Below are 21,711 nucleotides of genomic sequence, written 5' to 3' on the forward strand. Positions count from 1 at the left end.
CTGACCAAGATGCCCACCTAAGTTAGTCCCATTTGCCCACGTTTGGCCCGTAACCCTCTGAACCTTTCCTATCCATGTACTTATCCAAATGTTTTTTAAATGTTATTTAAAACATACCTTCCTCAACTACTACTCTCGTTCCATATACGCTTCGCGCTCTGCATGAAGTTGCCCCTCAAGTCCCTTTTAAATCTTTCCCTACTCACCTTAAACCAATGCCCTCTCTCTGGGAAAAAGACTTCCCTGGGAAATGAATAGTTCATTGATGAAAGTAATGAAGTGGGAGACCAGAGAATCCATCAGTGCTTTCCTTCATCGGCTTATCTTGGAGCCTTTTCCAGGAGAGCAGATGGGATTTTTGTTTCATGTTCCAGTCACAAGAAGCTGCCTCTGATGGTGCAACTCTCCTCTGATACCACAGTTTGGGAAACCGCCTGTTCTGAGTGGTGTGGGATATAAACCCACAGACCTCTCGCCTCAGAGGCAACCACTGAGCACATCCTACACCCTGTCCGGTGTACTGAACTACATTTTTCCAGAACTAATTCAGGAGATCAGCACCTAGAACAGGCAAGCAATGAGATTAAAATTCCTGCAATTGTTTAGAAAGAACCAGTCCCACCAATGAGGAGAGTGCAGAGCTTTCCAGTACAGATAATTGATAAATCGGTTTATTATTGTCAATTGTACCGAGATATAGTGAAAAACATGTCTTGCATCCCATTCATATAGATCAATTCATTACACAGTGCATCGAGGTAGTGCAAGGTAAAACAATAACAGAATGCAGAATAAAGTGTTATGGTTACAGAGAAAATGCAATGCAGGCAGACTAAAAGGTGCAAGGTCATAATGAGGTAGATTGTGAGGTCAAGAGTCCATATTTTCGTATGAGGGAATTGTTCAATAGTCTTATTGCAGTGGGATAGAAGCTGTCCTTGAGCCTGCTGGTACGTGCTTTCAGGCTTTTGTATCTTCTGCCTGATGGGAGAGGAGAGAAGAGAGAATGTCCAGGGTGGGAGGGGTCTCTAATTATGTTGTCTGCTTTACTGAGGCAGCGAGAAGTATAGACAGAGTCCATGGAGGGGAGGCTGGTTTCCATGATGTGCTGAGCTGTGTCCACGACTCTCTGCACTTTCTTGTGGTCATGGACAGAGCATTTACCATACCAAACCATGGTGCATCTGGATAGGATGCTTTCTATAGTGTATCCATTAAAATTGGTGAGGGTGAAAGGGGACATACCAAATTTCTTGAGCCTCCTGAGGAAGTAGAGGCGCTGGTGAGCTTTCTTGGCCGAGGCGTCCACACGGTTGGACCAGGAAAGGCAGATGGGCAGAATGGCCTTCCTCATCCTTAAGTACTCTGTGACCTGACTCCATTGTGTGTGGAATATCTTCCAGTGCAGAACTCTTGTCTAAGTATATCAGAGCTTCTGAAAAGACACCATGAGATGGTGAAACAGTTAGTGGGGGTTTTATAATATCCAGGATTGGCTTAGATCCAAACATCGCCTGCAACACACCCACAGATTGAATGGGAGAGCTGGTTATGTAATGACCATGCTGCTGAGTCAGATTGCTTTACTGGAATCTGGCTCCTCACACAGCTGCTCGCAACTACAGCGATCATAGGAAGAACCATTTCCTTCCTCAAATAACTTGTCACCATGGAGTCTGGGAGGGGCCATCAAAGCACATTTAGTGTTCTGCGATATGTCGTAGTAATGGTCCTAGGCCCAATTTATCTGAAGTAGATTTTCATCAACCTGCTAATGTTATTGACAGTTGCAACATCAGCCGAGTCTTCGATACGATGGCATCATTCATTAGAAGTTTGAGGAGATTCGGTATGTCAGCAAAGACTCTTGTAAATTTCTACAGGTGTACGATGGAGAGCATTCCGACTGGTTGCATCACTGCCTAGTGTGGAGGTTCCAATGCCCAGGATCGAAAGAGGCCACAGAGGTTTGTAGGCTCAGCCAGCTCCATCACGGGCATGACCCTCCCCACCATCGAGGATATCTTCAAGACACAGTGCCTCAGGAAGGTGGTATCCATCACTAAGGACCCTCACCATCCAGGATATGCCCTCTTCTCGTTATTACCATCAGGGAGGAGGTACAGGAGCCTGATTCTCAATGATTCAGGAACAGTTTCTTCCCCTCCGTCATCAGATTTCTGAACAGTCCATGAGCCCATGAACTTGTTCTCCCTCTTTTGCACTATTTATTTATTTTTGTAACTTATAGTAATTTTTATGCCTTGCACTGTACTGCTGCCACAAAACAACAAATTTCACAACGTATGTCAGCGATAATAAACCTGATTCCGATTCTGTTCAAACCAGCCTCAGTGGTCAGGTGAGATTTCTAACCAAAGCCTGGCCTTGCCTCCTTGGGTCTTGAGGTACCTTGACGAAGATGAAGAGAGGAGACCTCCTCAGGGTGAGGAAAAATCCTGCAGATGTTGGAAATCTGAAACAGAAACAGCAAATGCTGGAAGCACTCAGCAAGTCAGGCAGCACCGCTGGAGAGAGAAACAGAGTTCATGTTTTAGGTCAAAAACCCTTTGTCAGATTCCCGCACACCCATCATCTCAGCATCCAACCTCTCAAGCCCTCTCTTGGTCTTATTTCTTCAATAGGATCACTTCTCCTGAACTCCAGTGAGTACAGGCTCCAGCTACCTAACCTGTCCTCTGAAGATGTCCTTCACGTCCCAATAATCATCCTACGAACCTTCTCCGGATTGCCTCCACATCGAGTATATCCCTCCTTAAATAATGAATCCTAAGTTGTGCACGGTGCTACCGTCGTGGTGCAGAGTGCTTTGATGGCAAGGCTTCCTACCTTTGCACTCTATGCTTCCTGCAATAACAGTCTTAGAAAACGTTAGATCTCCCGAAATTGTGAAAACTGCCATACAGACGCCGACCTGCTCCCCCTTCTTCCCTCCGTCCCTCCTTTATTCCTTCCTTCCCTCTATCCCTCCATTCCCTTCCCTCCCTCCTTCCCTGCCATCCTTCCTTCTCTCTCTCTCTCCCTCCTTCCTTTCATTCCCTCCTTCCCTCCCTCCATTCCTTCCTTCCCTCCCTCCCTCCCTCCATTCCTTCCTTCCCTCCTTCCCTCCCTCCATTCCTCCCTCCCTCCCTCCATTCCTTCCTTCCCTCCCTCTTTCCCTCCATTCCTTCCCTCCCTCCCTCCCTCCCTCCATTCCTTCCTTACCTCCCTCCCTCCCTCCATTCCTTCCTTCCCTCCCTCTCTCCCTCCATTCCTTCCTTCCTTCCCTCCCTCCCTCCATTCCCTCTTTCCCTTCTCTCCCTCCTTCCTTCCTGCCCTCCGTCTTCTCTCTCCCTCCTTCCCTCCCTCCTTTATTCCTTCCCTCCCTCCCTCCCTCCCTCCATTCCTTCCTTCCTTCATTCCTTCCGTCTCTCCTTCCTTCCTTTCTTTCTTTTCTTCCTTTGTCCTTTTTTCCCGTTCTCTCTTTCTTTCTCTCTCTTTTTCCTTCCTCCCTCCTTCCTTCCTTCAGTGCGGTGTGTTGGTCAGAGAACATGACGACATCATCACAGGTACGTGAACACCAGGTGTCGGGAGGTGGAAATCAGTGCCGAAAATTCATCAGCTGATTCTGCTTCTCTCTCCACAGACACTGCCTGACCTGCTGAATTTTTTATCCCAGCATTTTCTGTTTTATTTCAGACTTACAGCATCTGCATTCATTTTACCCTTGTGGAAAATTGGTGCCCAACAACCATTACTTTAAGCAGAACTTCCCTGAACTACAGGGGTTACCTTAAGGCACACCATGTTTTCTTTTCCGATACAGGGACACAGAGGCGTTGAAATTCTTTTACAGTTTTCCAAGTTTTTCTCACCTCCCATCCCACTGGAATCTCCTTCACTCTGTGAATGTGTGTGTGTGTTTGTGTAGTGCTTGTACCTGTGTGTGAATGTCTGCGGGTGTGTGTGTGTGGGACTGCGTATGTGCCACAGGTGTATGTGCACAGCTAAGGGTGCGCATGTGGATGTGTGTTTGTGGGTGCCTGAGTGAGAGCAGCAACAAACAATCTGCTGCAGGAACTCAGAGGGGTCGAACAACATCTGTGAGAGGGAAGGAATTGCTGACGCTTCGGGTCGAAACTCTGCATCAGGAGTGGGAGTGGAGAGGGGAGATGGCCCGTATAGAGAGGAGGAGGGGACTGGTGAGAAAAGAGTGATAGTGAGACCCCCTGAGTGAGTGTATATGTGTTTGTGTTTTGCGTGACTGTGTATATGAAAATGTGTGTGACCGTATGTATGTGAGTCTGTGTGTATATCTTAGTGCGCATGTGAGTCCATTGTCTGTGATTGTGTGCATCTGAAAGTATGACAGTGAATATGTATTTGTGTTTGTGTGTGTCTCTTTCTCTGTGTATTTGAGTGTTTGTGTAAATGTGTATGTGTGCATGAGTGCATGTGACTGCATGTGTGTGTGTGTGTGTGTGTGTGTGTGTGTGTGTGTGTGTGTGTTTGTGACTGTGTGTGTATGTGGGTGGGGGAATTGGGTGCAGAACTATTTTGAGTGGCTGTTTCACACACCGAGCTGGCTTGTGACCACAGTGCGACAGGTGACAGGTGTCACCCTTTGAAACCAGCCCCGGTCTGCGTACAGCACCCTCCTCTTCCCTGCCAAGGGCAAGGAATGGGAGGTGGGCAGATGGCTGTCAGACGCTAACTCCTAGCTCTGTTGGGACCCCCGGCTCCTGCCTGATCTGCAGTTCTGCAACAACAGCCCTGGTCCTGAAGGATTCATTCTATCTGCTGGAGCACGTGAGTGTTGGCATGGCTCCAGGTCAGTGCTCACGCTCTACTGCCCCATTTTCTTTCCATTCATCAACCTCAGGAAATGGGGGTGGGTGGGGGTGGGGTCGGTTTTTCATTTATGCAGTTTGCTGATGGAGCTTTAATGGGAATTACGTTTGACAGAACTCCTCTGAGGGACCTTGGGGCATTAAAGGGATTAGACAAATACAACTTGTGCTCGAAATAGAAAATAGCAACAGCACATTTTTGCCATGTCTTTAATGTAGTAAAATGTTTCAAAGGAGTGTGTTACTAAATAACACTAAACCACCCAGAATATTAGGGCAGGTGACAAAAAACTTAGTTGAAGATGTAGGTTCCGAGAAGCCTTCAGGGGTAGAGAGAGGCGGAGGGGTTTAGGAAGGAATTGCAGAGCTTGGCGCTTTAGGAGCCAGTGAAGGAGCAACAAAAATCTGGGTCAAGAGGACAGAACCGGAGAAGTGTAGAGTGGTTTTAGGGCCAGAGGAGGTTGCAGATGGGTGGGACCATGGAGAGTTGCAGAAGTGCAAGAGAAAGGGAGCCGTGTGGGTCAGTGAGCAGAGGGTTAGCTGGGAATCAGTACAATCCCACCTCACTGTTGGGATTGAGGAACAATTGGGAACTAATCCCAGTGGGAAAACCACCTGCAATGAAAACTGAGACAACATTTCTTCTCATAACTGTGCTGGTGGGATATGGGATCACACACACGCACGCGCACGCACACACACACACTCAGACTCAAACATACACAGACACATTCACATACACACACACATTTACACACAAACATACATTCACACACAGTCACACACATGCATAATCATGTGCACATACGCTCACATACACAATCATACACACAATCACACAGACACATATACATGCACACAATCACATACATGTGCATAATCACACGCACACTTACGCACACACACAATAACACAATCATACATACACACACACACACACACACACACACACACACACACACACACACACACACAATCACATGTTTAACCCTGTCAACCATGATTTGGTTGGAACCACTGTTTCCTGTGTGTCAGTGGGTTTAATTCTCACATATGGAACGGGATACCAAGAGAGAAAACATTGTCTTTCAGAAGAGATGTAAAACTGAGGTTGTGTCCAGGCTACAAGATGAGTGTCAGAGATCCCACATCACTAATTCAGAGAAAATGAAGAGTGTTCCCCCTGGCGAGTATTTATTCCACAACTAACACAGAGACACTGAACGTATGGGTGGGATGAAGCCACTGCAGTTGGTTCTGCTGTCTCACAGCTCCAAGGACCTGGGTTCAATCCTGACCTCGGAGTTCACACGGTCTCCCTGTGACCGCAGTGGGTTCCTGCCGGGGGCTGTGGCTTATTCCACATCCCAAAGACGTGTCAGTGGATTAATTGTCCAATGTAAATTACTCCTTGGTTCAAAGAATCAGAAGAGAGTTGCCAGACATGCAAGAGAGATAGAATAAATTGCAGGGGTGCAGGGGATTAAAGGGAGGGGGAATGGGACCAATGGGATTGCTCTGCTGGGAACCACATAGACCTGATGGGTTGACTGTCCACCGTATAAGTAAGTTGCAATGCTGTTGATAGAAGCTTGCTGGGTTACAGTGATTATTACATTACAACCTTTTCACAAAATAATCAGTTTAAATGACGGAAAAGTCCTCTGGGCCATTATGATCTCATGGAAGACACTTCATAAATGGAAGTCTTTATTCCTTTAATTGGAGGGTCTCACGAGATTTCTCCCACATTGGATGCACTGAGGGTTCTGTGTCCCTACGTGAGGTGTGGCAGGGCTTTGTGAACAGCTGGCCAGGATCAATGGAGAACAGATAAATGCAAATGTGCTGAGCTTGTTCAAAACAGAAAACAGTGTACAAAGTGCAGTGAGTTCATCACAAGTGGCAAAACACTCAGTCAGTTCAAGCAGGATCTTGTAAAAACATAGAACAGACAGGATCTTGGGTCAAGTCCCGGCAGCTTATAAAACAGCTTTTGAGAGAGTCAAGCCAGAGGACCTTTCTATTTATTCATGCACAGGAAGGGGGTGAAATGGCAGGCCCAACATTTAATTGCCCTCGACTATGTGGTGCTGAGCCACCTTCTTCAACTGCTGCGGTCCTTCTGGTGGAGGTGCTCCCACGGCAATGTTGGGGAGGGAGGTCCAGGACTTAGACCCAAGACTGGGAGGGGAGCCTTCAGTAGGTGAAGCTCCCCTGCTCCTGCTGCCCTGGTCCTTCGTGGTGGTCGGGGTCGTGGGCTTGGGAGGTGTCGGAGGAGGAGCCTGAGCGAGTAAGCACAGTGCATTTTGTACATGGTGCACAGTGCAGCCACTGTGCTCCGCTGGTGGGGGAAATGAATGTTCAGACTGGTTAGTAGATTGTCAGTTAAATGGACCAGATGGTTCCAGGCTTTGTTATTGTTGTTGGAGATGCACTCATCCAGGTAATGGGAAGCATTCTGTCACTCTACTGACAACAGGCTTTGTAGAAAGCGCAAAGACTGTGAGGTGTCAGGAGATGAGTCACTCTCTGCAGGATGACCAGTCTCTGACCTGCCCTTGTAGTTTTATTGTTCACGTATTGGTATTGGTTTATTATTGTCACTTGTGCCGAGGTACAGCGAAAAACTTGTCTTGCATACCAATCGTACAGGTCAATTCATTCAGTGCAGTTACATTGAGTTAGTACAGAGTGCATTGATGTAGTACAGGTAAAAATAATAGCAGTACAGAGTAAAGTGTCACAGCTGCAGAGAAAGTGCAGTACAATAAGGTGCAAGGTCACAACAAGGTAGATCGTGAGGTCAGAGTCCATCTCATCGTATAAGGGAACTGTTCAATAGTCTTGTCACTGTGGGATAGAAGCTGTCCTTAAGTCTGGTGTTACATGCCCTCAGGCTCCTGTATCTCCTACCCGATGGAAGAGGAGAGAAGAGAGGATGACCCAGGTGGGTGGGGTCTTTGATTATGTGGCTGTTACAGTTGTACTACTGGGCAATGGTGACTCCCTCAGGATGCCAAGAGCAGATGGTTAGATGCCTTCTTGTTGGAAAGGTTTATTGCCTGGTACTTGTGTGGCAGGAGTGTTATCCACCACCTCTCAGTCCCAGCTGACCGTTGTCCAGCTCCCACCTGTCTACATCAACGGTGCTGAGGTCGAGAGGGTTGAGAGCTTCAAGTTCCTAGGAGTGAACGTCACCGACAGCCTGTCCTGGTCAAATCACATAGATGCCCCAGCCAAGAAAGCTCACCAGCGCCTCTACTTCCTCAGGAGGCTAAAGAAATTTGGTATGTCCCCTTTGACACTCACCAACTTTTATTGACGCACCATAGAAAGCATCCTATCTGGATGTATCACGGCTTGGTAAAGCAACTGCTCTGCCCAGGACCACAAGAAACTGCAGAGAGTTGTGGACACAGCCCAGTGCGTCACGGAAACCAGCTTCCCCTCCTTGGACTCTGTCTTTATCCCTCGCTGCCTTGGTGAAGCAGCCAGCATAATCAAAGACCCCACCCACCTGGGTCATTCTCTCTTCTCCCATCAGGCAGAAGATACAGGAGCCTGAGGGCACGTACCACCAGACTCAAGGACAGCTTCTATCCCACTGTGATAAGACTATTGAACGGTTCCCTTGTACGATGAGATGGACTCTGACCTCACGGTCTACCTTGTTGTGACCTTGCACCTTATTGCACTGCACTTTCTCTGTAGCTGTGACATTTTACTCTGTACTGTTATTGTTTTTACCTGTACTACCTCAATGCACTCTGTACTAACTCAATGTAACTGCACTGTGTAATGAATTGACCTGTATGATCGGTATGCGAGACAAGTTTTTCACTGTAACTCAGTACAAGAGACAATAATAAACCAACACCAATACCAATACCTGCAAGCACAAGGCTTTTTCCATGCACTTATGGGATGTGAGCACAAATGGTAAGGCCACATTTAATGCTCCTCTTTGAGCAGATGGTAGTGAACCATCCTCCTGAACTTTCACTATCCATGTGGGCAAGGAGCTCCAAGGAGACGCAGTGAGGCCCCCGGCAAAGAGGGAATCCCTGCTGAAATGCTAAATCATGGGGAGGCTTCTGGTGTGAATCCGTGACCCCTTCTCCCCTCATCCGGGAAGAGCAGAACATGCCAGGAATCCCAGAGATCCTGAAATCCCGACCACTGATTGCAGTATCTATAGTCTGCCCTGCATAAAGACATCGCAAGGATCCTCCCCAACTGCCTCCTCCCAGTGGCGGGAGATCTCCCTGCGGAGCGGCCGTACACATTCGGTCCACCGTGAGGAACAGTGAGCACAGGCTTCACCATGCAACAGCTTCAAGGGAAATGTAGGGAGCAGCATCCACCACTGGACATGTCAACACTCTCAGTAAAGGCAGGTAGCGATGTTAACGTTCATCATTGCCGCCAGAGCACCAGTGAGCCGTCAGTCACCTGAGGAATGGATTGTTTGAAGACCGAGACCTCAGATTCTGCACAAAACCTCATGGTCTACCCGGCAGTCAGGTGCTCTTGCCCTCCTGTTGACCAACCTAAGCAGACACCTCAAACCACTGGAGAGATGTGTCTCTTCAAAATTCTCCAAGAAGCAGGCATGACTTGGTTTACTTCAAAGTCAAAGTCCAGTTTATTGTCATCTGCACAAGTCCATGTCTGCACAGGTGCAATGAAAAACTTACTTGCAGCAGCATCCTGCAGCATAGAATCCTGCACTACAGCAGCAACCCTGAAAGTTGCCACACAGGTGGATAGGGTAGTTAATCAAGCTTATGGGATGTTAGCTTTCATAAGTCGTGGGATCGAGTTTAAGAGCCACGAGGTAATGATGCAGCTCTACAAAACTCTGGTTAGACCACAATCAGAGTATTGTGTCCAGTTCTGCTCGCCTCATTACAGGAAGGATGTGGAAGCGTTGGAAAGGGTGCAGAGGAGACTTACCAGGATGCTGCCTGGTTTAGAGAGTGTGCATTATGAGGAGAGACTAAGGGAGCTCGGGCTTTACTCTTTGGAGAGAAGGAGGATGAGAGGAGACATGATAGAGGTGTACGAAATATTAAGAGGAATAGATAGAGTGGACAGCCAGCGCCTCTTTCCCAGGGCACCAATGCTCAATACAAGAGTGCATGGCCTTAAAGTAATGGGTGGGAAGTTCAAGGGAGATATCAGAGGAAGGTTTTTTACCCAGAGAGTGGTTGGGACATGGAATGCGCTGCCTGGGGAGGTGGTGAAGGCAGGTACATTGGTCAAATTCAAGAGATTACTAGATAAGCAAATGGAGGAATTTAAAATAGGGGGATAGGTGGGAGGAAGGGGTTAGATAGTCTTAGGCGAGGTTTAAAGGTCAGCACAACATTGTGGGCCGAAGGGCCTGTATTGCGCTGTACTGTTCTATGATTCTATGATTCTATGATCACAGGCACATAGCATTACAGACACATTCACAAGGAAAGCATAAACTAAACATAAATTATACACAATTTTTACAAGAAAGAACACAATTAGAACAATAAAAATTACAAAGTCCATTGTAGTGCAAAGTGGTCACAGTGCTGCTATACTGAGGTAGTGATTAGGGTTGTGCCGGTTGGTTCAAGAACCGAACGGTTGAAGGGAAGTAGCTGTTCCTGAACCTGGTGGTGTGGGACTTCAGGCTTCTGTACCTCCTGCCCGATGGGAGCTGCATTTACTGAGGAGCTGCAAATAGAATTGAACATCTCCACCTCTGACACCATGATGGAAGGAAGGCCACTGATGAAGCAGCTGAAAATGTTTGGGCCTAGGGCACTCCCTTGTGGAACTCCTGCAGTGATGATCTGGGGGTGGAATGATTAACCTCCGACAACCACAACCATTTTCCTTTATGTGTGGTATGGCTCCAATCACTGGAGTGCTTTCCCTTTGATTCCCAATGGCTTCAGTTTTAGCAGGGCACCTTGACACCACACTTGGTCAAATGCTGCCTTAATGCCAAGGGCAGTCACTCTCACCATACCTCTGCAATTCAGCTCTTTAGTCTGTGTTTGACCCACGGCTGTGGTGCGGTCTGGAGCCAGGTGATCCTGGCAAAACCCAAACCGGACATTGGTAAGTAGGTTATTGGTGAGCAGGCACTGTTACCTAGGTAATTGGTCAATTGGTTTATTATTGTCACACGTACCGAGATACAGTGAAAAGCTTTTCCTTACATGCCATCTGGACAGATCATTCCATGCATAAGTACATCGAGGTAGTACAAAAGGAAAACAATAACAGAATGCAGAATATAGTGTTACAATTACAGGGAAGGTGCAGTGCCGGTAGACAATAAGGTGCAAGGGCCATGACGAGGTAGTTTGAGCGATCAAGAGTTCATAAGAGTCTTATAGCAGTGGGATAGAAGCTGTCCTTGAGCCTGATGGTATGTGTTCTCAAGCTTTTGTATCTTCAGCCTGATGAAAGGGAGAAGACGATAGATTGACCAGGGTGGGAGGAGTCTTTGATTAGGTTGGCTACTTTCCCGAGGCAGCGGGAAGTGCAGACAGAGTCCATGGAGGAGAGGTTGGTTTACATGATAGACTGGGCTGTGCTCAAAACTTCCTGCAGTTTCTTGTGGTCACGGGCTAAGCAGTTGCTGTACCAAGCCGTGATGCATCTGGATAGGATGCTTTTTGTGGTGCATCGATAAAAATTGGTGAGGGTCATTGAGGACATGCCGAATTTCCTTAGCCTTCTGAGGAAGCAGAGGCGCTGGTGAGCTTTCTTAGTCATAGCATCCACTACTGGACCAGAACAAGTTGTTGATGATATTTATACCTAGGAACTTGAAGCTCTAAACCCTCTCCACCTCAGTACCATTGATACAGACCGTGGTATGTACTTCACCCCACTTCCTGAAGCCAATGACCAGCTCTTTGGTATTGCTGACATTCAGGGAAAGGTTGTTGTCTTGACACCATGCCACTAGACTCTCTATCTCCTTCCTGTACTCCACCTTGTCAATGTTTGAGATCTGGCCCACTACAATGGTGTCATCTGCAAACTGGTAGATGGGGTTAGAGCACAATCTGGTGTTGAGGATAGCTTCCATCTCTTTGCTGATGACTGACTGGGCAGTAACTAGCCAGATTGGATTTGTCCTGCCCTTGGTGGACGTTACACACCTGGGCACATTGTCGGGTAGAAGCCAGTGTTGTAGCTGTACTGGAACAGCTTGGCTAGTGGCACAACCGGTCTGGATCACAGTTCATCCTAATGCGGATGTCGTCTGGTCCCATTGCAGCACCCAGTGCTCTCAGCCAGTTCTTGACATCACGTGGAGTGAATTGAGTTGCCTGGAGATTGGCTTCTGTGCTGGTGGGGATCGCAGGAGAGAGCCTCCTCTCACAAGCTGTTTAACTGTCCACTGCCATTCACCACTGATGTGGCAGCACTGGCAAACTTCAATCTGATCTGTTGGTCGGCAAACCATTTAGCTTGGGCGATAGCAATCTGCTTTTGTTGCTTTGGAAAGGGTACAGAAGAAGTGTACCAGGATGCTGCCTAGATTAGGAGGTATGAGCCATAAAGAAAGGTTAGACAAATTTGGTTTGTTTTCTCTGGAGTGGAAGAGGCTGAGGGGAGACCCGATGGAAGTTTATAAAAGGCATATATAGTGTAGGCAGACAGAAGATTTTTCCTAGGGTAGCAATGTCTAATACTAGAGGGCATGCATTTAAGGTGAGAGGGGGAAAGTTTAAAGGAGATGTGTGGAGCAAGTTTTTTACACAGAAAGTTGTGGGTGCCTGGAATACACTGCCGGGGGGAGTGGTGGAAGCAGATACGATAGAGGCATTTAAGAGGCTTTTAGGTAGACACACGAATATGCAGGGAATGGAGGGATGTGGATCATGTACAGGCAGAAGAGATTTAGTTTAATTTGACATAGAGTTCAGCACAGACTTGGTGGGCCAAAGGGCCTGTTCCTGTACTGTACTGTTCTATGTTCTATGTAGCACACATGTAGTCCTGCATTGCAGCTACACTGTGCTGGCACCTCATCATCCTTAGCTAAGACTGGTGCTGTTCCCAGTATGTACTCTTGCATTCCTCATTGAACCAGGGTTGATCCCCTGGCTTGAGTGTAATGGGAGAGTTAGGCCAGGCGTGAGGTTGCAAATTATCAGAGTGAAAATTTCCACTGCTCCTGATGGCCTCACGGATACCCAGTTCTGAACTGCCAGATCATCAGAGACCATCCCATTTAGCATGTTTGCAGTACCACACAACATAATGGATGGTGTCCTTACTGTGAAGATGGTATTTTCTCTACACAGCAACTGTAAGGTGATCACTTCTACTGATGTTATATTGAAGGCATGCCAGTGACTCTCCTTCATTAGGAGTTTGAGGAGGTTTGGTACGTCACCAAAGACTCTTACAAATTTCTACAGATGTACGGTGGAGAATATTCTCACTGGTTACATCACAGCCTGGTATGGAAGCTCCGATGTGCAGGATCGCAAGAGGCTGCAGAGGGTTGTAGACTCAGCCAGCTCCATCACGGGCACAATCCTCCCCACCATCGAGGACATCTTCAAGAGGCGGTTCCTCAAGAAGGCGGCATCCATCACTAAGGACCCTCACCACCCGGGACATGCCCTCTTCTCGTTACTACCATCGGGGAGGAGGTACTGGAGCCTGAAGACCCACACTCAACGATTCAGGAACAGCTTCTTCCCCTCTGCCATCAGATTTCTGAACTGTCCATGAACCCAGGAACACTACCTCGTTATTCCTTTTTATTTTGCACAATTTATTTATTTTTTAATTCATACTAATTTTCTGACTTTGCACTGTACTGCTCCTGCAAAACAACAAATTTTACGTCATATAAGTCAGTGATAATAAATCTGATTCCGATTGACAGATTCATCTGCCACAGGTATATTGGTGAGGGCATAGTCAAGTAGGTCTATCCTATGTGTTGGTTCACTCACCACCTGCCACAGACTTCGTTTGACAGCTCTCTCCATCAGACCTTTCTTTCTTAGAAGATTAAGGAGGTTCGGCTTGTTACCGAACACTCTAACAAACTTCTACAGATGTACTGTTGAAGGTATCCTGACTGGTTGCATCATGGTCTGGTACAGCAATTCAAATGCACAGGAATGTAAGAAGCTGCAGAGAATAGTGGACTCAGCCTAATACATCACGGGCACATCTCCTCCCACCATTGAAATTATCTACAGGAGGCGCTGCCTCAAGAAGGCAACATCCATCATCCGAGCCATGCCATCTTCTTGCAGCTACCATCGGGCAGGAGGTACAGAAGCCTGAAGTCCCACACCACCAGGTTCAAGAACAGCTACTTCCCTTCAACCATTCAGTTCTTGAACCAACCTGCACCACCCTAATCACTCCCTCAGTATAACAACACTGTGACCTCTTTGATTACTTTGCACTACAATGGACTTTGTTTTTTTAATGTTCTAATTGTGTTCTTTCTTGTAAAAATTGTGTATAATTTATGTTTAGTTTATACTTTTCTTGTGAATGTCATGTCTCTAATGCTATGTGCCTGTGATGCTGCTGCAAGTAAGTTTTTCATTGCACCTGTGCACACATGGACTTAAGTATATAACAATAAATGCAACTTTGCCCTTGACACACTCAGTGATGTTGATACCAAGCCACTCTTGGCGATGGACATTGATCCCCACCTCAAGTACATTCTGGGTCCTTGCAGTTCAACGTGGAGGAGCACTGATTCATCAGCTGAGGGAGATTGGCAGGAGGTGCCTTCACCCATGTTTAACCCAATCCATGAGGGCCCATGATATCTGGAGTCAATGATTTAGGACTCCAAGGACTACTTCCTCATGCCTGCATACCACAGTTTCCCCCCCACCCCCCAAACCCCCACCCCACCCCACCCCACCCCTCTGGTGGGTCAGTCCTGCTGGTGGGACAAGATATGTCCAAGGGTTGTGATGGAGAAATCTGGCATTCTGCCTGTAAGGTATGATTGTGTGAGTACAGCCCCGTCAGACTGTGGCTTGACTAGTCTGTAGGGCAGCTCTGTCGATCTAGACACCAGTCTCCAGACACTCTTACTTCCCTAGTCCAACCAGAACCAAGGTAACTGAGAAATAGAAGTTATATGCCTGTAAAATAGATTGCAGTAATCCCTGTATTTAGCAAGGAAGTCCCAGAGTTGGCCTATGGGGATGAGGTGAGAGTCAATAAGGAGAATGAGGGTGTCCACTGCCTCTTTGGAGGAGCACTCTACGTCCTACCTTGTGCCACACACCAAATTCCTGTCCCACTCCCAAGAAGTTGTCGCTAATGACTGACACACTCACTCCACATGGTGAGGAAACCATCTCAGCCAGGTCTTCCTCCCCAGCCAAGGCACCTGAGCCAGCGAAAGAGAGAGATCAAGTATTGTGGGGGGGGGGGGGGTTCTGGAGTCTCCCCCACCACAGCTGAGCTTTCACCCTACCCCTGGGGTCAATTGCATGACGTCTTCTCCATCTGACACCCCTCATCCAAGGCTCATCGACATAATGGATGTGATAGTGAGGCTGCTCTCCTGAAGACTGGGTGGAACGTGTTTGTCCAAACCTGGGAGTGTGTGACAGGATAATGCAGAGTGAGATTTACTCTTCGTCTAACCTGTCCTGTCTCTGTTCTAGTAGTGTTTGGTGGGATGGTGCAGAGGGATCTTTACTCTGAATCTAACCCGTGATGTCCCTGCCCTGGAAGAATGTGATGGGACATTATAACGAGAGCTTTACAGTATCTAGACACAGATGCTGGAAATCTGGAGCAACACACACAAAATGCTGGAGGAACTCAGCAGGTCAGGGAAACGAATGGTCAACGTTTCAGGCTGAAACCCTTCATCAGGACTGGAACGAAAGAGGGCGGAAGCCAGAATAAAAAGGGGGAAGGATGAGGAGCAGGAGGTGGCAGGTGATAGGTGAGTCCAGGTGAGGGTGGTGGGTGGGGAGGTGGGAATGATGTGAGAGGCTGGGAGGTGATAGGTGGAAGAGGCAAAGGGCTGAACAAGATGGGATCTGATAGGAGAGGGCAGTAGACCACGGAATAAAGGGAAGGAGGTGGGGAACCAGAGAGAGGAAGGTGTGGGTGAAGTGGAGGTGGTGAGGGCAGGGGAGGGGAAAGGGAAGGGGTAAAGGGGCCAGAGGGATAAGGGAAAAACAAAATGGTGGGGGAGGGGGAACGGGGGGGGGGATTGGTTCTGGAAGTTAGAGAAATCGATGTTGATGCCATCAGATTGGAGACTATCAAGACGGAATATGAGGTGTCGTTCCTCTAATCTGTGTTCAGCCTCAGTTTGGCAGTAGAGCAGGCCGTGCACAGACGTGGCCTATCTAACCATGTTGTCCCAACCTTGGGAGTGTTTGAGGAACAGTGCAGAGGAGCTTCACTCTGTATTTAACCCCTACTGACCTGGGAGATTTTGACTGAAAATTTGATAGTTACCATTCCCCAGTGATACAGCCTGGCATTACGGAAACTGGTCCTTCGACCCAACCGCTTCATGCTGACCAAGGTGGCCATCCAAGCTCTCCCATTTCAGAATCAGAATCAGGTTTATTATCACTGACTTATACAACATTAAATTTGTTGTTATGCGGCAGCAGTACAGGGCAAAGACATAAAACTACTATAAATTACAAAAGTAGATAAATAGTGCGAATAAAAGGAATAACAAGGGAGCATTTGCCTGCATTTCACCCATAACCTTCTAACCCTTTCCTATCCATGTACCCGTTCAACTTTCTTTTTAAAGTTGTTATAGTACCTGCCTCAACCACTTTCTCTGGCAGCTCGTTCTACACGCGGACCATCTTCTGTGTTAAAAAGGTGCCCCTCAGGTTCCATTAAATCTCTCCTCTCTCACCTTTAACCTCTGCCCTCTAGCTCTCAATTCCCCAACCCTGGGAAAAAGACTATCCATGGCCCTCATGATTTTATACACTTCTATAAGATCACCCCTCAGCCTTCTACGCTCCACTGAAAAAATCTCAACCTGATCAACCTCAGTCCATAACTCACTCCTTCGAGTCCCAGCAACACTCTCGTAAATCTCCTCTGCACTCTTTCCAGCTTAATGGCATCATTCCTATAGCAGGGTTACCAAAACTGAAGACAATATTCCAAATGTGGCCTCACCAACGTCTTGTACAACTGCAACATAACATCCCCATTTCTATGCTCAATGATACTGAAGCTTACATTATTGAACCTTATACACAGGACTGATAAGTTAGAGATCCACAGAGACAGGTAAACAGACCTGAGATAAGAGTCATCTTAGGTTGGTTTACTCCCAGTCGCTGGTGGGTAAACGAGGTAATGACCTGATTTGTTTGCTGCCCCAGCGGAATGCCCTTCCTTCATCCCTCATTGGCCCTGATGCCCCTGACTGACTTCAGCTTGACAGATCGTTAATCTTCTCCCTCAGCGAATCTCTCAAAACAGATTTTTGAATGATCCTTAATGTTCTTCAATTCCAATCCAATTACCTTGCCGTCCAAACCTTTCCCTCCCATTGAGTTGCGTTTTGGCTTTGAAAGGTTTTCGGCCACAGTTCACCTCTGTTTCCCCACACCTCCAACACACATTTCTGATGTCACGGTTGGTTAGGGCCAGGCCACCTGATGGAATTTTTACTGATTGAGTAAAGCCATCATTCCTGGCCCTGACAACGCCTGACAGGAGCGCGTGACATGAGGAAGCTCGCGCCACATGCATTATTGAGTGGAAACCTGGACGGTGTCACAAGGTAACAATAGAGAGTGAAGCTAGTGCCTGAATGAGCAGCAGTTTCTGAATGAAGGGATTGAGTGCCTGCACAATATGTCTACTAAATAATTAATGGAGAGCTCTGAAAAAGCACTGAGTGAGCAGTCAGTACATTGTAATGAATAGTAGATGTCATGGAAAGCCTTGTCAATAATGTGCTAGATGTGGTTGTTTGCAGGAACAGTTTCAACGATACAGTGACTAGGAGTTGGGTGTTATGTTTCTTTGCCCTAGTTTCATTGAGATCTTGGAGAGGCCACATGCGTAGACATGTTGCGATCCATTGTAATTGGCAGGTGTTGCAGTGGACTGGGTTGAACACAGTACACACATTGTTGCAGAACCTGGAGCGCTGGGCTGTTCGGAAACTGAGAAGAAAAGAAAGAACATTGTGGTCTGAAGGCAAAGGGCAAGGAGGGTGGTGAAAGGCGCTGCTCCAAGGGAATGGGGGCAAGTTGGCGGACCGGAATCTGGTCAGTTGGGCTCAGGTCCATCGTCAGCTCATGGGATGAAGGTCGGCATCATTTGTGGGATCTGTGGATCCCATCTGGACACCCATCTAGTTCCCAGTCTGGCTCCAGCTGACTACTGAGCAGCCAATGATCCAATAGGATCACTGACCACCATCTCACAATGGTGCTCGAGGCCCGTCACGTTGCTGGAGAGAGAAAGAAGAGGTTTTATTCTGTATGTGATTCATGCTCAACTTATACTGGGTGTGTGCAATGGGACAACATAAATGGAGCTTTACTCTGGGTCTAATCTCTGCTTTCTCTGCCTTGGGAGTGTGTGATGGAACATTATAAAGGGAGCTTTACTCTGTAGTGAAAGTATGCTCCACTGTCCTTGAAGTGTCTGATGGGACAGTCTAGAGGAAGTTTTACTCTGTATCTAAACAGTGTGTTCCTGCCCTGCAACTGTGTGATGGAAAAGCATTCTCCATGTCTAACCCGAGCTGTCTCTGCCCAGGGAGTGTCTGAAGGGACAGTATAAAAGGATTTTCACTCTGTGTCTGACATGTCCTGGGATTGAGTGAAGGGACAAGGTAGAGGGAGCCTTACTCTTAGTCTTAGTGTTGTCCTGGGAGAGTGTGATGGGACAGTGTAGAAGGAGCTTCACTCTTTTTCTAACCCATGTCCCGCAAGTGTGTGAAGAAACAACACAGAGGGAGATTTACTCTTTGTTTCCGCACACAGCAGCCCCTGGTATTGACTGAGCTTCTGGTTCTGACAGAAACCAACTGCCCAGGAACTGCATCCAACAAAAGGAGAAGTCGAGAAGGGCAAGTTCTGATTGTCCATCTTACTCTTATAGTAGCTCTTCTTGAAGTTTAATAAGAATGATGAGTTTTTCTACAGCAGCTTTGGAGGTCTGAGCCAATGAGGTAATGTAGGAAACAGATTAGCCAACCGTGCACAGCAAGCTCCCGCACTCTGCTTATGACCAGTGATGTTGGTTGGACATAAAAGATAAGGCCATTGCCACAAGGTCTTTAACATTCATGTACCGGGTCTTGGTGTAACATCCCATCGCAAAGCCAGCACTTCCAATACTTCTTCACTGGGCACTGGAGGAGCAGGTTAGGGTCTCTGGAGTGGGGCTTGAGCCCACAACCTTCCTGCCTTAAAGGTATGTGTGTAACCTACTGAACACGGGAGATGTCAACACACATCCTCACCCTCCCGAAAACTGAGGGAAGAACAATGGAGGGGGTAACCAGAAATAAAAGAATTGCAAGGTTACACATGTGAGACAAACCAAAGTCAAACCCAACAAGGGGATGTTTTTACCCAGAAAGCAGATAGAATATGGAACTGTCTCCCACACCTGAACTGGACGGAGGCAGTTCTGGGGAGAGTGGATAAGCCAATGAGAATGAAAGGAGTCAATGGATGAGCTGCTGAAGTGAAATGAAGTGATGCGTGAAGAATTTCTGTGAAGCTTAGACCCAATTCTTCCCTGTCAGGTCTAGATAAGAAGTGGATGATAAATCAAGGTTTCACAATGGATTTGGGGGATGGGTACACAAGAGGTTCTGCAGACTCTGGAATCTGACCTTTCAAGGGTTGACTGTTTATTTCCCCCCACAGATGCTGCCTGACCTGCTGAGTTCCTCCAGCATTTTGTGTGTGTTGCTTGGGGGATGGGTGCCACTTTGCTTTGTTTATCCATTAACTATTCCCTTCATGATTTTCTCTGCTTCTCTCAGATCACCCCTCAGCCTCCTCCAATCCAAGGAAAACAAAACCAGCCCATGCAATGCTCCAATCCCGGCAACACCCTGGTGAATATGCACAGTGTGGCCTAACCTATGTTTTATACCTGGATTTTATTTTACGAGATGTGGGGGCAGACATTTATCACCCATCCCTAATTGCCTTTGAGGAGGCAGTAGTGAGCTGCCTTCTTGAACCCTAATTTCTACTGGCTTGGTGGCCAAGTTCATACCTGGGAAGATGCACAGTGTCAGGTGGGTGCCAGTGTTGCCTCCTGCTTAGTCAGTCTCTGAGGATCGAGGACGACTTGCCTCTTCCCCGTGTCCATAGCAGCCGAGGGAGTGATGAGGCCAAAGTCACAACCACAGGCTCTGCCACTGGTGGGGTGGGCAGGTGGGAACTTTGAGAAGTGGTGCACTCTTTCCTCTGCTCACGTGGGGCTCCTGTGTGTTCCCAATGCGTGGCCTCGAGGTTCTCCGTACCCTCCTGCAAGGTCCTTCTTCACTTTGAGCAGTCAGGGTTCAGGGATTCCAAGGAGTCACAGGGGATGTCACAGCTGCAGAGAAAGTGCAGTGCAATAAGGTGCAAGGTCACAACAAGGTAGATCGTGAGGTCAGAGTCCATGCTGACCTCACGATCTACCTTGCTGTGACCTTGCACCTTATTGCACTGCACTTTCTCTGTAGCTGTGACACTTTACTCTGTACTGTTATTGTTTTTACCTGTACTACATCAATGCACTCTGTACTAACTCAATGTAACTGCACTGTGTAATGAATTGACCTGTACGATTTGGTATGTAAGACAAGTTTTTCACTGTACCTCGGTACAAGTGACGATAATAAACCAACACCACTTCCAATGTTGCTTTTCTTCAAAGAGGCTTTGAATCTTTTCCTATGTCAATCTAGTGCTCTCTTCCATTGACAGAGCTCAGAATGTCTGGGAGTCCAGCATTGTAACTGTACTGGAGCAGCTTGACGAGAGGTCTGAGTGTCCCCTTTCTAGAATCCTAAACTTAATTCAAGACCTTAAGTCTTATCAGTTATAAATGTCTACTAATACCTTCACTTTAGCGAGCTTATACCGTATCAACCTGTGTTTCAAATGCTGATTTCCTATAGTCTCTTTTCTGAAGGGGCTTAGCTGTCAGAAATAACAACTTTGAGTAGTGGGCCCCGCCCTCCCATTGATGGAGGAGGTACTTCCAGCAAAAGAGGCAGATTAAACATAGATATAATATTTTAAATGAAGAACATTTTATTCTGAGAAGTAAAATTATATTTCCAAAACACAAGTACAATTGTTACAAACCAGAAAAACATGCCCCTGAGTCGCAGGTGAACAATTCGTCCGTCACAGAAAGCAGAGAATCTTCTAGGACCGAGGCTGAGGAGTGAATTCTGCATTGGTACCTCTGTAACTCCCAACAACCCTGACTGCTTTCTAATATTTATACTGTTTGTAACCAGTCATCTAAAAACAGCATCGTCTGCAGGCGATGTTCCATAAAGGCATTGATCAGGTCATGTGGACAGAGCATATCGATTAGGTTAAATGTTGTTTCGCCTGATGACGTCACAGTCTTAGGTCAACATAGACAGTCTTGTTTCTCTTGATCAGGAGGATGGGCAAAGAGTACCGGTTCGAAATTTAAACTGTTAAACGATAGGCATCTTGAACCTTGGATAGTTTCTTCTGCTGTGCTAAAAAGCTGAGGTTAGCAATACGTACCTTGGGTCCGGACAGTGAAGATGCAGCACAGAAATGCAGCCTATCGTGCAGTACTCATCCTTCAACACTCAGGGTGTTAGTCATAGTCATTGCCTCATGGA

The sequence above is a fragment of the Pristis pectinata genome, chromosome 31, assembly GCF_009764475.1.
Source record: "Pristis pectinata isolate sPriPec2 chromosome 31, sPriPec2.1.pri, whole genome shotgun sequence".
Classification (NCBI taxonomy): domain Eukaryota; kingdom Metazoa; phylum Chordata; class Chondrichthyes; order Rhinopristiformes; family Pristidae; genus Pristis; species Pristis pectinata.